The sequence below is a fragment of the Oryctolagus cuniculus genome, chromosome 6, assembly GCF_964237555.1.
Source record: "Oryctolagus cuniculus chromosome 6, mOryCun1.1, whole genome shotgun sequence".
Lineage (NCBI taxonomy): Eukaryota > Metazoa > Chordata > Mammalia > Lagomorpha > Leporidae > Oryctolagus > Oryctolagus cuniculus.
The window spans coordinates 38,672,253-38,684,820 of NC_091437.1; the positions used below are offsets into that span (position 1 = coordinate 38,672,253).

General features: G+C 50.7%; 1 protein-coding gene and 1 long non-coding RNA gene across 3 annotated transcripts in view; one reads left to right on the forward strand and one right to left on the reverse strand.

Annotated features, from left to right (window-relative positions):
- The window catches only part of SPARC (secreted protein acidic and cysteine rich), a 31,276-nt gene extending 22,763 nt beyond the window's left edge, over window positions 1–8,513 (reverse strand). The window contains exon 1 of one of the 2 annotated variants that reach the window (XM_070076344.1): window positions 8,236–8,513. The gene's annotated coding sequence lies outside the window, so the exon portion shown is untranslated. The remainder of the gene's footprint in view (window positions 1–8,235) is intronic. The other variant, XM_051844399.2, reaches the window with a different exon arrangement.
- Window positions 5,439–6,511, forward strand: LOC138850197 (uncharacterized). Its single transcript, XR_011389835.1, has 2 exons — window positions 5,439–5,780; window positions 6,284–6,511. It is a non-coding gene; the product is annotated as an uncharacterized lncRNA (long non-coding RNA).
- Window positions 8,514–12,568: the final 4,055 nt, after the last annotated feature.

A 12,568-nucleotide genomic window follows, 5' to 3' on the forward strand; every position in this document is an offset into this window, starting at 1 on the left:
GAGTTCTCATGAGGCCTTTGCGTGAGGAATTGGTGAGCAGGTTGGGGCTGGGTTGAAGCTCTGGCACAGAGATGCCTCTGGGGGCCACTCTCAGGCCTCTGTGGAGACCCCTGAGCCAGGAACCCTCAGATTAGAACATTTGAGAGGTTCTCACTGGAACAAGAGCACACTGGAAGAGCAGGAGCCTCTGATGCAAGGATGACTCTTACCTAGAAAGGAGACCTCTAGGACCAAGGCTGGGGTTCCTGCCACCACGAAGGGCTTTACAGGAAGGGAGCAAAGTGCAATGCGGCCAGGCATGATAGAGCCGGGTGCGAGTCCCCTCTCTGTCACTGAGTCACTGAGTAACTGGAAGCTCATCGCAGCTCCTGCCGAGCTACACTTTTTTTTTTTTTATCTGTAAAACAGACTGTACTGAAGAACAGCAGTAAGAAGAATGCGTGTTTATTAAACACCTACTATGTGCCAAGTACTGAGCTAAGCTCTCTGCACAGATTTCTTCGGAGATCACTTGTAAAGCAGGGATTATTATTACCCCCATTGTATTTGTCAGTTTTTCATCAGTATAATGTAATACCGAAATCAAGCTATCTATGAAAGAAGGAGGTTTATTTTGGGTCATGATTTTGAAGGTTCACAGTCCAAGACTGGGCAGGCCCTCAGCGGTTTAGCTTCATTCAGGTGCTGGCACTCTTGCTGGAAACCCCGAGGCAGCCCAGAGCATCACATGGCGAGAAGGAACTGGACACCTGTGTATGTCTGTGTGGCTTCTTATAAAGCCAGCAGGATGGGGCCTGTGCTGTGGCACAGTGGGTAAAACTACTGCCTGCAATGATGCCATCCCTTAGGAGCACCAGTTTGAGCCCCAGCTGCTCTACCTCCTTGCTAATGTGCCTGTGAAGGCAGTGGAAGGTGCCTGAAGAACCTGAGCCCCTCCCACCCGTGTGGGAGAACCAGATGTAGTTCTAGGCTCCTGGCTCCATTGCAGCCACTGGGGGGTTAACCAGCCATTGGAAGAGCTTTCTCCCCTCAACCCCTCTCTTTATCTAATTTTGCCTTTCAAACAAATAAATAAATCTTTAAATAAATAAAGTCACTAAGATTTAATCATGGGGCTCCATCCTAGCAGCCCAACCCAATAAAATCACCCCCTCCAAGTCCCACAGTCCCACTTTTAAACAGCTTCATTAGATAAGTTTCCACTTTCTTAGTACCATTAACATAAGATGTTGGCAACAAAACCCTTAACACGTGGGCCTTAAGGGGACATTCAGCATCCAAGTTAACATCCAAAATCATGGCACCCATCGTATAGACGTGGGAAATAAAGTTCAGATCAATAGCCTGCCCAAGCTTCTTCACGATATACATAGCAAATTAGGATTCAAACCCAGGTTTAAGGGATATCAGAGCACAGGTGTTTGACCAGATCCTCCACCCCTCCCCGCACCCTGACATTTGTGGACTCCAGACCACACAGCCACTGACTCTTGGCCACACCCTCCAGGATGTTGCTGACCTCTCACTAGGCTGGCTCAGCTTTTCATCTTCAAAATGAGGAGTCAATGCACCGGGGTCCCTGCTGGTTCCTTACCACCCTCTCCAGACATTCTCCATCTGGGCTTTGGAGGTTGCACCCACTGTACTCCGATCCTGCCCTTCCTAACTAGCATCCCAGCCAGTCTTAGAACTCAGAGGGACCTCACTAGCCCACTGCCTTGGCAACACCCACATGTGCAAGACAGCCAGGCCCCTTCACACTCCAGAACCCCAGCTGCCTCATGCATTCAGTTAATCGTGGCTGTACCTTCTACCAGGCACTGCAAATACAGCAACTGGTAGGACAGGCAAAGACTCTGCCTTTGTACTCTGTGCATTCTAATAACTGGAGGCTGGCAGTGAGCTAGTTTCATGTTGTGAGGACTTCCGTGGATTGAAATATACTGAATGTAATGAGAAAGCAAGAGAGGGCTACTTTAGGTGGAGTAGTCAGGGCAGGCCTCTTGGAGGAGGAAAAGTGGGAAGAAAAGATGAACAATGAGTGGGGAAGACCAGCTGGAGGAACAGTTTCCCAGGCAAGGGGAGACGAAAGTGCCAAGACCCTGAGGCAGGGAGAGCTTTGCTTTTTCAGTAACTGAAAATGCAACAAGCATTACCCTTTGGAGAAGAAACCCTTGCTCCACCTCTTCCGCTACTCCCTTTAGGCCATTCCAAAAGACCTCAACATCTATAATCTCAGCAAGTGACTGAGCAGTGAGAGTTCAGGATATGGATCAGAACCCATAGTGTAGACATGGAGAAATGACGGATTAGAACCCACAGTGTAGACATGGAGAAATGGAGGCCTCCATCACCAGTGGAGCTGCAGTGCAAAGCCCAGTCTCCCAGCTCCTGGCTCAGAGCCAGGTTCTGAAGCCCACCAAGAACCTGCTTGTCTTTCTGCTCAGTAAGTCCACAGTCTCTGTCACTGGACCACCTGATAAACAATCTCTAGGAGGTGGACTGGGGCCAGACAAGCAACCAGTGCGCCTGCATGTGAGCCGGGATACGTGGATGGGGAGTAAGAGGTTCTGTTTCATTGACTTTGGCAAGGAGGAGAACAACCAAGCAGAAAGTTAAATGAATACAGACAAGGCCAAGAAACATCTAATGCCATGTATCAGAAACATTAGGATTTCAGTGGTTCAGATCTCCAGGCCCTAGCACCTGATAGGATATTTCAGGTTCAAAAAAACCAGAAAATAAATTTCACTTGTGGGAACTTGTGGGTCCAAGGGGGAGCAGGCCTCACTGGAGCAGTTGGGAAGAGAGACATAATATTCAATGATCTTGAGCAGACACTGGGCAAAATGCCGTAGGTTCATTAGCTCATTTAAACGTCACAACACTTAGATAGTATATTTGTGTCCTGTGACTATAATAAGCTGTCACAAACTTGCTGACTTAAAAACAGCACACATTTGCCATCTTACAGTTCTGGAGACCAAAGTCTTAAGATCAGAGTGCCATAGGGCTTTGCCCTTCTGTAGGCTCAGAGAATAATCTGTTTTCTGGCCTTTTTCAGCTCCCAGAGGTCACCTGCATTCCCCGGATGCCGGCTCCTTCCCCATTCTCTGAGTGCATCCCTCCCATACTTTTCCTCTCTGGGATACATCCTATTAGGACTCATGGTTCCACTGGATCCAACAGGATAATCCAGGATAATCCTCCCTTCTCAAAGTCCCTAACTTAACCAGAAAAGACTCTTTTGCCACATCAGGTAACGTATTGACAGGCTCTAGGGTTTAGGACATGGAAATCTTCAGGGGAGAGGGCATTCTTTTGCCTACCATGGGGAAGTGTAACTCCCATTGTAATTTCCACGATGAGGAGAGAAATGCTCAGGGGACTAAGTAACACGCTCGAGTCCCCACTGTGGGGAAGCCAGGAATTCACACAGATTGTTCAACTCCAGACCCCCGCACTCTATGGCTCCCCCGTACACATCTGTGCCTAGGCCACCTTCCTGTCCAGGACTGCCTCCCATAAACCCACCCACTCTCTAAACCCAGACTCGGTCTCTCCCGTTCTTTCAAAGCGTGGAGCTCATGGGGCCCTTAAATCCTATCCAATCCCACACCCTCCTTGTATGGCTGGGTATTAGGGTTGTAAAGGCCAACACTACACTGAAGACAGCTCGGCCTGGCTGAGCCTCACAACTCCAGGCCCGTGCTGGGGCCAGATCTGGCTTGCCCCAAATCTCTGGAGGCGAGGACGGGATGGACTAACTCCCTCGAGCTAGGGATTATGTATCAAACTCTCAAATGCACCTTTGTGTGACTGGCTCACAGTCAAGGCTGCCAAGCTAAGAAGGCCTAGGCATCACAGGGTGACTCAGCCTATTGCCTTGTTACTGTATCTTTCCCTAGGCTGGCCTTCCCATTGGCTGCAGGGCACAAAGATCCCATTGTCATCTGGTCCCTGGTTCCCTGGGCAGGACCAGGGCAAGGCCAAGCAGAGAGGATGAAATCTGACTTCAGCACGGCCCCCCTTCACCACGAGCAGTTGTAGACTTTCTCCTGCAGCTCCCTGTAGTCCACAAAGGACTTTTATCCCCTGGATATCGCTGAGTGGCACATTTCTTTATACGGTATTAAAGTCAGGATTCAGGAAGCCCATGAGGGGCTTGAGATGGAGACATCTGCCCAAGGTCACACAGTGGGAGCTGAAATGAAAATCCCCAAACTCTTCACACTGGATCCAAGACTCCACTGCTCCAGCTGCCCGTACGCAGGGCTCCAGTGAGAGCTACCGGAGATACCTCATCCCGCAGACCTGGCCCTCCATTGAAGTGACAAACGGCTAACAGTGCGCTGGCTGCTCCTGCTCACTTTGACACAAACCCACCGGAAGGGAAACCTCAGTTCATGTTCTGATTTGGGCTCTGCCCTTAGCAGGACCTGCGCCCACGGCCCTGCCTAACGTCTGTTCCTTTCTCTCCAAATCCCGGTTTCCTTATCTGGAAGAGGAACGTGATTTTAAGGCCTGCTTGACCCTCCTGGGTACAAATTGAGGATCAGATTCAAGTGAACCCAGGTTTTAGAGAGTCAGGGAATACAAGAGGGGGGTCGGAAGGCCCAGCTTTGCAGTCAGAACACCGGACTTGGGTTCCAGGGCAAGTTGGTGAATTCTAGACAACTTCTGGCATGTTATGTGCCCTCTAGCTTCAGCTTGCTCAAGTGCAAAGTGCAGCCTGGCCCGTTTTACGAGGCTGGGAGGAATAAATGACGTAATATCTGTAAGGCACTGGGCTCACTGTTGTGTCTCTTAAGTGCTCCAAAATAGATGATCTGTCTTGGGATCGGATGTCTCCCAAAGTGAGCTCCACAAAACATCAGTGTTACAACACATTCCAGGGCAAAAAGTGCTCGCTGGGTTCAGGTGAGTCTGGGAAAGGCCGCATTCATCCCAGCCCTGCCAGGCATTACGACAACAAAGGCCCTCGAAACATCTGCAGAAAAGCAGCCTGTTGGAAACCCTCTCGTTCACGGATCTCTGCATTCATCAAACAGAACTTGTGTCCTGTGGCAAACTCCTTGGGACACGGTTATTTGATCCAAAGCCCTTGTAGGAAGAAGACACTGAGCTTCTAGAAGGTGATGTGACAACCTGAGTCAGCTGGCCAGTGAGTGGCAGAGCTCGGTCTGGACCCAGGCTGACTACTGATGCTTTGGCTTATTGTTCCTGCTATTAAACCACACTGAGATAATGTCTTATGCTGGTGATACGACAAATGCTCTTTAAGTGGCAAGATTTTTTTTTTAAACTGGTTTTGTAACCCTTTAGCCTTTGTCCAGGTCTCTATTTCCTTGACCTTGATGGTGCAAGGCTCCCTGTGGCCTGAACTGTCTCCCTGCTGCCCAGACAGAGTTGGAGGAACTCGGCAGTGGATTGGTTCTGTCTCCCGCCAGACCTGGATCTGTAATATTGCAGCTGCTGGGCCAGGTCCAGGGAACACTCACACGCAGGCACCAATTTTCTCCTGAAACCCCACATGCCTGGAAATCTTTTCTGAAGGAGGGAGGAAGGCCCAGTAAGTCCAGCCCAGCGACGTGGCAGCTCTTACGTGTTCCCTGACGTGGCCTGCAAACCAAACCCCTGTTCAGTCTCGGCAGCCCTGAAGCCAGGAATAATGAGGGCACCGCCAGCCCAGGACGTGGCAGAGCTGTGTGACTCAGCCCACCCGTGGGACAGCCTGTAGCCTCCATCTGTCTCACAGGGGTCCCAGAGCAGGGCAGCCGGTAAGCAGGTCAGCCCCTACCCAGTTTTCCAGCCAGAATCTCCTTTTGTGCCCCATTCCCTGAGCCTAGGCAGGCTTCGCCGCCCTGCGAGGCTGACCCAGCACTGCCCCATTAGGTCATCTCCCCCACTCCTGGCTCCTGTGCCTTGCCTCAGGGCCTTTTGTCATGAATCTTCGATAGTTGCTTTCCGAACTGCTTTCCACACTGCAGTCTGTGGAGCTCTAAGGGTTCCATGTGGGGGCCTTACAGGGCAGGACGAAGGCTGAGGGCGGAGGTCTCCAGGCTTCCAGCCCATGTATGCTTCAATCAGAACACAACTGTTTTAATCTGTTGAACATATAGGGCTTCTGTCTAATATTTCATATCTAAAGATGATTCACTACTTCTTAAAAAAAAAGTCTAGGGGGCCGGTGCTGTGGCGTAGTGGGTAAAACTGCTACATGCAGTGCCGGCATCCCATATGGGTGCTGGTTTGAGTCCCAGCTACTCCCCTTCCGATCCAGCTCTCTGATATGGCCTGGGAAATCAGTGGAAGATGGCCCAAGTGCTTGGGCCCCTGTGCTCGTGTAGGAGACCTGGAAGAAGCACCTGGTTCCTGGCTTTGGATTGGTCCAGCTCCAGCCATTTTGCCATTTGGGGAGTGACCCAGCAGATGGAAGACCTTTCTTTCTCTCTCTCTGCCTCTCTGTAACTCTGCCTTTCAAATAAATAAATAAATCTTTTTTAAAACATCTGAAAGGCACTAATTTATCTACAACTTACTGGCATTGCAAATGACAAAAATATCAATTCCTGGGAAGAAGGGACAGCCTGTCAGAATCATGGAGTATCAGAAAGGGCGGTGGGCATCATGGAGAGTAGGAAGGTAGGTACCCAGAGTCCAGCGAGAGCCATGAGAGGCGAGGGCCCCACTGCTCAGAGGCTCACAGTCTGGTCACCCTGGGCAGGCAGGCAGCAGGAAGTGTCTACTTCTTCCCAGCATCAGAAAGAAGGGGCTCCCCAGGCAGGCCAAGTATCCCCTCAAAGGGGAAACCAGGGCTCCAGGAGGCGGACTTGGCATCTTTAGGTGCAGGCAGGGAGCAGACATGGCCCCCTCTGCAGTGTGCCTGGAGAGCAGAGGCCCCACCCAGAGGCCTTCCTCTCCTTTAAAAGATTTGGTCACCTCTAAACAAAGCCCTCCAGCAGGAGAAACCCCCTATTGGGCCACCTTCACTGACAGGGGCTGGACAGACCTTTCCGGGAGGGAAACCCACAGTGGCTCTCTCACGTTCTTCAGGAGGAGTGGCCAACATACAGCACCTGCCGATGCTGAGAACTTCAAAGTGACCTGTATCCTGCTTCCTGCCCACTCCTCTCCTTCGGCTCTCTTCTCACCTTCCTTCTTGCTTGAACTCTTCCTCTCTCTGTCCTTCCAGAGCTGTTAAAAAGAGCACTGGACGAGGAGTCCTTCCCACATCAGAAACTTATGTTAGCAAACCAGCTCTCCTCTGGCCTTAGTTTGCTCATTTGAAAGATGGGGTTTATTGAGCAAGGTCACAGTTAGCAAGGCCACAGTTCCCAAAGGGCACAGGAGGAGGACCAAGATGAGCTCAGATCATCCCAACTTGGAGCCCTGGAGGCAGCTGTTGTTGTGCTGTTTCACTTGTCAGCCAGGGTTCTGCAGCTGAGGGAATGCATGAAAATCACCAGGACACACAACTTACAGACCTGCCAGCCTTTAAGCTGAGCATTTTGCTCCTGTCTCTTACGTCTCCTGCTTATCTCTCCCTCCCCTGCTGCTAGAGCCTCGGAAGGCTTCAAGGATGCACCCCCAAGTCTGTCTAATGGTTTCTCTAGAGGCTGGGCTCTGCCTTTTGATTTACAACATGGGAGAAGAATTGCTTCCTTCCTGAGACCCCAGGGCAACGCGGGACACCCAAGGGCCACGAGAGATCACAGCCAGCAGCCCCATCTGGTCCAGCACTGAGTCTCACACTCCCTCCCTCCCCCACTGCAGTGCTGGCTTCCCAGCCCCATCCCAAGTGGGGTATTCTCCTGATTCAGACATTTTTGTGGTGTGAAGTCATCTCCGCCCCAGCCAGCTGAAGCCACTGCAGCAGCTCGCTGGCCCTGCCTCCCTCTGCCACGTCCACACACTCTCAGGGCCTCTCCTGCAGGCTCTCAGAATTTCCATCTGATTTCCTTGCCCTTCTGCAAAGAAATGCAGACAGACTGACAAGCTCTGTCCTATCCTGTGGCTCACGGGGCAGGTCCCAGCCCATGGTTAATCCCCTTAGGGAAGGATGATAAAAATAAATTTGTTAAGAAAGAGAGACCAAATCAGAGAGGCGAAGAGAGAGAGAGGGAGAGGGAGAGAGAGAGAGAGAGAGAGAGAGAGAGAGAGAGAGGCTGACGGTCTGTGGTAATGGGGGGAGACTGGGGTGAAGACAGAAACAAACGTGAAGAAAAAGCCTACCTGGAACTTAGCAGTGAGACCAAAGGGCGAGTGATGTCCTTGCGACGCAAAGGCAGACAGGAGCGTGTTCCACAAGCCCTCCCGGGGTCACCCTCTTGAGGGCGTAGCTTTGCTGGACTTATTTACTGTTGATTGGGACTGCACTCTGAAGTTACATGTTAACTTGCGGATCTCCTTCCAATTAAAACGGGAGCCCAGAGGTTACAGTTTCATTGCCTTGTGGGGCACTAACCCATCTGAGTACGACCTAGCAGTCTCTTCCCAGGACTCTTTCAGTGACTGAGTATACACAGTTCCTCTGTGGACTGGATTTACCACACTGCTGATTCCCCCATTAATGGGTTAAGTGCTCATTTTTTTATTTGTATGAGAATTGTGTTTTTAACTGTTAATAAAAACCATATTTTGATTAAGGGAAGCAGAAATAGAATGAGAAAGAAATGAGGAGAGTGAGGCACAGCAGAGAAAGGAAAAGAAACAGAGACAATGAGAAAGGCCAGATACAGAGGCCCAGAGAGAGAGGTAAAGACAGAGGGAGTGAGTCTCAGTCACTCCCAAACACACACACAAGGGGTGTGTGTGTGTGTGTGTGTGTGTGGTGTGAAAGAGAGAGACAGAGAGAGAGAGGGAGGTAGGGAAAGAGAGGGAGAGGGGCCTATGCTGTGGTGTAGCGGGTTAAGGCTGTGCCTGCAGCCCCAGGACCCCATCTGGGTGCCAGTTCAAGTCCTGGCTGCTCCACTTCCAATCCAGCTCTCTGCTAATGGCCTGGGAAAGCAGTAGAAGATGGCCCAAGTCCTTGGGTACCAGCACCCACGTGGGAGACCCAGAAGTAGCTCCTGGCTTCTGGCTTCGGCCTGGCCCAGCCCCAGCTCTTGTGGCCATTTGGGGAGTGAACCAACAGATGGAAGATCTCTCTCTCTCTCTCTCTCCTCTCTCTGTATATCTGCCTCAAAAATAAATAAATAAATCTTCAAAAATAGAGAGAGACAGAAAGAGGCGGAGACCAGGGTCTATGCGTCTAGGAAAACCCATAAATAATGGTGGTCTCTTGGCAGGATCAGATTGGGGAAGGGATGAAAGTGAGGGGGCCTTTTATAGTAACTTCCACATAGTTCTATAGTGATTTTCTTTTAAGGATATACTCAGGTGTTATCTTATAATTTCAAAATAGAGAATTAGACATAAAGGGAGAGGCAAAGAGAAACTGAGAGAGGCAGAAGCCGCTGGAGAGAGAGGACATGAGGGCCAGCAACAGCAATGAAGGCAAGATGCGGACGGGAGGAACCGAGCACCGTGGCTTCCGCTGGTGTCTCTCCCGCTGTGTTGGGCGGCCTCTGAGGACAGACACCCAGAGTGGCTGTGTGTGAGCTGCTTGTGCTCACTAAGCCTGGACCCTGACACGGTGTGGGAGGCAGGGAGGGAGGCAAGGACCTGGAGGAAGCAGAGACGAGAAACACAGGGGCAGACAGAGGGCAGGGACAGACAGCCAGAAGCGGGTCCAGGGCAGGACTTCTGCCTCTTCCTGGCACTGGCGTTCCAGGTCCTGAAGGCTGCTGCCTTTTGGAGAGGTGAGATCAGGGGACAGAGGACAGGAGAGATCCAGGAGAAGGCTGGGAGCTGGGGTACCAGGCCCCCCCAGAGGCTCGCCAAGACCCACAGCCCTCCCCCACACCCTGGACACCCAGGGGTGCAACTGAGTGGGTGTCTGGGAAGGGCTTCTTCCAGGGCTCAGAGCCAGCTCTGCTGAAGCCTCCTGAGAACTGCCAGCCCCCTAAACAAACAGCTCGGGCGCGTTAGCCTCACAGCAGAAAGGGAGCTGAGTGCCTGTCAAATCCAGCCCAATTCAGATTATGAGGCAACTCAGGCCTAGGGGGAGCCGGCACTTGTTCAAGGCCATGTGGTGGTCATACATCTGGGCAACGTCAGGCCGGAAAACCAAGCCTCTACTCCCACTACACCATTTCCATCTTTTCTGCCCCACTACAGTGCATTCTCCACACAGCAGCTAGAACAACTCTTCAAGTGCAAATCACGTCATGTCCTTGCTCTGCCTAAAACCCACGGGCAGGGGGCTGGCACTGTGGTGCGTGGGTTAAGCCGCCACCTGCAATGCCCACAACCAAGGTGGACGCCAGGTCAAGTACTGGCTGTTCCTCTTCCAATCCAGCTCTCTGCTATGGCCTGGGAAAGCAGTGGGAGATGGCCCAAGTGTTTGGGTCCCTATACCCATGTGGAAGACCCAGATGAAGCTCCTGGCTCCTAGCTCCAGTATGGCCCAGCCTGACCACTGTGGCCATTTGGGGAGTGAATCAGCAGATGGAAGATATCTATTTTTTTCTGTCTCTGTCTCCTCTCTCTCTCTAATTCTAACCTTCAAATAAATAAAATAAATCTTTCTGAGAAACCCCATTGACAGAATTCCATCTCTCAATATACACCTTCAAGCCATGTGTGGAGCTTCTGGGAGGGCTTGATTCAGGAATTAGAGTCAAATAGAAAGTCCTTCTTCCCTTCCTTCTTCCTGCTGCCTGGAATTCAGACATAATGGTGGGAGCTGCGGCAGCCATGTTGGATCACAATGTGACTGGAAGGATGAAAGCCATCAGCTAATGTGAGAAAGCAGGGAAAACAGAACAATCCTGGTTCCCGATGACCAAGAAGCTACCATATCAACCCTGGACTCTCACCTGGGGAAAATAACTTCTGTTTTTTTAAGTCATTATTATTTTTGCATTTTCTCTTGTATACAGCCAACTTAGTTTTAAAAAAAAAAAAAGATTTATTTATTTATTTGAAAAGCAGAGTTACAGAGAAGCAGAGGAAAAGAGGGAGAGAGTGATCTTGTATCCATTGGTTCACTCCCCAGATGGCTGCAATGGCCAGAGTTGCACCAATCCGTAACCAGGACCCAGGAGCTTCTTCCGGGTCTCCCATACAGGTGCAAGGGTCCAAGGACTTGGGACTGCTTTCCCAGGCCATAGCAGAGAGCTGGGTCAGAAGTGGAATGGCCAGGACTCAAACTGGTGCCCATATGGGATGCCTGCACTATAGGTGGTGGCTTTACCTGCTAGGCCACAGGGCCAGCCCCCAGCCTACTTAGTTTTAAGTTACCCTTCATGTTCCCTATTCCATTAGAATAAAATCCAAATTCTATCTCTTGGCCCTCAGAGCCCTGTGTGATCTGCCCCAGCCTATCAGATCTCATCTCAGATTACTCTCTCCCTCGCTGAATACTCGGTCCACACTGACCTTCTCTCTACTAAGCGTCAGCATTGTTCTCCCACCTGCTATTCTTCTGCCTGGAATGCTCCAGCCAGATCTACACAGATTCCTCCCTGCCTGTCTGATCTCGCCTCGGCTAACTCCGGAGACGGTCTTAGAGACATCTCGTGTGTTTATGGGTGAGCTTCTACTGTATCCCTCCCACCCCCAAATATGAGGGCCCTGAGAGCAGGGCCCCTGACTGCCTTGGTCACCTGCTTTTACCCCACACAATGCCTGCCTCTGTTTGACAGCGATAACTTCCCCATTATCCAGAACTGATGAAGATGAATTTTATGTTAATATTTGTCTTGCCACAATTTTACAAAATTGGTTTTAATAAGCACAAAGGTTACAAAGTCTAAGAAATGATGTTACAATTATTTTTAAGAAATTTACTTTTAGCACGTGTTAGGAATTTGGCCTGAATATTAACCACTAGCAGGGTCATGTGTGCAATCTTTCCTAAGGACTATTCATTAGTTAGTTTTTTTTTTTTTTAAGATTTATTTATCTATTTGAAAGGCAGAGAGAGAGAGAGAGAGAGAGAGAGAGAGGTCTTCCATCTGCTGGTTCACTCCCCAGATGGCCGCAACGGCCAGAGCTGGGCCAATCTGAAGCCAAGAGCTTCTTCCGTTCTCCCACGTGGCTGCAGGGGCCCAAGGACTTGGGCCATCTTCTGCTGCTTTCCCAGGCCATAGCAGAGAGCTGGATAGGAGCACTGGCCTGAATTCACTAGTTTTCTCTAGTGTACTTCCCCCCCTTCATCACATTAAAAGATTCCATATGAAAAAGAACTCGTCACATGCCAGGCATGTGCTGTGGCAATAAAGGCATGAATTAGACGTGATGCGGGCCCTCAGAGAGTCACGGCCTTGCTGGCGACTAAAGGTGCATGCACTCAGAGCTGCGTCTTGAGAACACTGTGCTAAGGGAAAAATCATCACAGACCACATGTTGCATACCACTCGCAGTAGTCTGAATGTGTCCCCCAAATTCCTATGCTGATGCCATTAAGAAGCGGAACCTTTGGGAGGTGATTGGGTCTTGAGGCCTCTGCCCTCGTGAATGG